Source organism: Montipora foliosa, chromosome 9 (genome assembly GCF_036669935.1).
Source record: "Montipora foliosa isolate CH-2021 chromosome 9, ASM3666993v2, whole genome shotgun sequence".
Lineage (NCBI taxonomy): Eukaryota > Metazoa > Cnidaria > Anthozoa > Scleractinia > Acroporidae > Montipora > Montipora foliosa.
In genome coordinates this window covers 49,203,024-49,205,523 of record NC_090877.1, presented here as the reverse complement: position 1 = coordinate 49,205,523, position 2,500 = coordinate 49,203,024, and the positions used below count along the sequence as shown (strand labels likewise).

The window sequence follows — 2,500 nt, the reverse complement described above, 5'->3', positions numbered from 1 at the left end:
AATATCGATCGAGAATAAAATATTTTGCCATTAGCAACAAAATTTACGACAAAATTTACAAACACGGACGTGACAATTCTTCAGATGTTTTTCCTGATTTTCAGTCAGCTGTGACAGTTACACAAAATCAGATTGTTTCATATTTTTGCCATGAAATGCGTTGGCGTCATTTTTGGGAGATGGGAAGATACGTCAACGCAAAATGAACGGTATCCGTTTTTCAATTTCTCGGAATAATTGCTTTCGTTTTCGGTGTTATTCAACACTTTATTGAAATTCGTGTCATGCATGGTCACTGTGAAACTCGGAAAACTGCGAAGTCCAAAAATAAAAATATTTCTGCAATCTGCAATTGTATGTATAGTGATTAAGGAAGCTATACGACTTTTCTGCGATTTGCAAAAGTGCAGGAATGGTCTACCCTTTGAATTCAACGGGTGTCAGTAAAGAGGTGACTGGGTTGTGTCAACAATATTTATTTCCAATGTAAAGAGAGTGGAAGAAAGGAAAAAAAACCCTGTTTCTTTTTTGCAACAATTGACAAACGGCTATTGACAGTTTTATTCTACGAAAACTAGCCTGCGGGCAGGCTCCCAGTGGTTCGAGGTAAATGAAGAGCCTGCTTGACTGCTCGAATGCGCAAGCAAAACAAAAGCAAAAATGTGTTGTCAGATGCGGTTTCACAGTCAGTGGCCACGTCTATTATGTAAGAGGTATAGGGTGCCAAAACCCGTTCGAAAAAACAAACATATCGCACACACATACAGAGACCCACACGTCAATCACAAACAGCTTATCTGCCCAGCTGTTTACCTACGTAACCTGGAGTAGGTAAATCAATTCGATCTTTAATGCAACAAAAAAATCAATAGAAGAATTCATTTAATAAGAAAATTGTTCAAATTTTAGTGAGTACCTTTGAAGATCATTATTAACACTTACAATTTTAAGTTATTTACAACTGAGTTCCTTGAAAACGTCAGTTTTGAGTGAGGCAGGGGAGAGAAGTCAATGAATGAGTCACTAACCCAAAATAAACGAAAAATCACACCCGTAAGTCGACCAATGAGAAAGAAAACTACTAAACAAATTTCTACTTTCGCGCTAAAACACGTTGCATGTAGGTACTTCGAATTCTGATTACTGCTCCCACTGTTTGTGATATTATTTGTTGCTCGAATAAATCGTTAATATTCGTCGAGAATTAGCGAGAAGGTGTAGCATTATATAATATCTTAATTAACGCCGAAGCACGTGATCTGTCAGAGTGGAAGAATGTTCCGCCCACATCATGATTTAAAGATTTGGGACGAAGTCGGCAAGCGCTATTCAAACCGTAATTCATTCCTTCGAAAACAAAGCACCCATTGAGAATCTCGGAGTAAAGGAGACAGGTAGGTTTTTAGTAAAGGGTATCTCACACTTTTTAGTTTAGTGATCATGAAAAAAATTCCATCAAACAATTCTTGGTCCAATTCTTGATCCAATCAAAGGAAGAGAAAGTGAATGAATCGCATCTCCTGGCTCCGCGAGCACTTGTAAAATAATAGAAAAAACAAATTCAGTTTGAAAACAGGACTCTATTTCATGAGAAACTTGAACTTCCGTACTGACTTCATTACTGTAGGCGACTTTCAGAACGAATTCGATGTTACTATTATTCAAATAAGTGGCGGGGTATTCAGCAGATAAGCTATACTTTTTCCTAATATCTTTTACTTTTCTCTCTGCACTTTTAGTGGAACAAATTTTATTCTTATTGGTTTTAGTCTTTAAAAATCTATATTTGTGAAAGAGCAATCGTTGTGTTATTGCAATAGGATGACGTGGCCACTAACTGTGAAACCGCAGTTGACACAGTTAACTACAGGCCCTTCATGTACCTCGAACCACTGATAGCCTGCTCGCAGGCTAGTCTTCGTTGAATAAAAGTGCCAATTATTATCCACAGTTGTTGCAAAAAAGGAAACAGGATTTGTTTTCCTTTCTTCCACTTCTTCCACCCGTTTTATGTTGGAAGTAGATATTGTTCACATACCGAAGTGACCTCTTCACTGACACCCATTGAATTAATGGATGGATCCGACTACGTGATGGAATTTGTCACCACAATGGCTTGAGATTCATGTAACTGAATCCTTAACATATTCAAGTGATAAAAAGAAAAAGGAAAAGATACAATGGGTGTTGGCCTCCTTTAAAAATAACTCTATAACCCAAAAGGAAAAGGATGCCAAAGCAAAGCTCGATTGTATTGCGCCTTGTACGGCTGCATATTTTTGAGCTCCGTTTAACTCCCTTTAAGTACTCCTGCTAATGGCCTACAACCGCTTTACAAGCTTTCGTAAAATCTTTCTGAACACCCTATGGCCTTCTTACCGCGGGAAACGTGCGAGTCGCCTCGTAAGAGAGAGAGGAAAAGTCTCCATCAAACAGATTGTTATTGTTTCAACACCGAAAGTTAGCATTCAAATTACAGCAGTCCCTAAAGATGCAAAAA

General features: G+C 38.0%; 1 protein-coding gene across 1 annotated transcript in view; it reads left to right on the top strand.

Annotated features, from left to right (window-relative positions):
* The first annotated feature begins 1,318 nt into the window (after positions 1 to 1,318).
* LOC137970685 (probable cysteine desulfurase) overlaps positions 1,319 to 2,500 on the top strand; it is a 39,987-nt gene continuing 38,805 nt past the window's right edge. The window contains exon 1 of the mRNA XM_068817218.1: positions 1,319 to 1,394. The gene's annotated coding sequence lies outside the window, so the exon portion shown is untranslated. The remainder of the gene's footprint in view (positions 1,395 to 2,500) is intronic.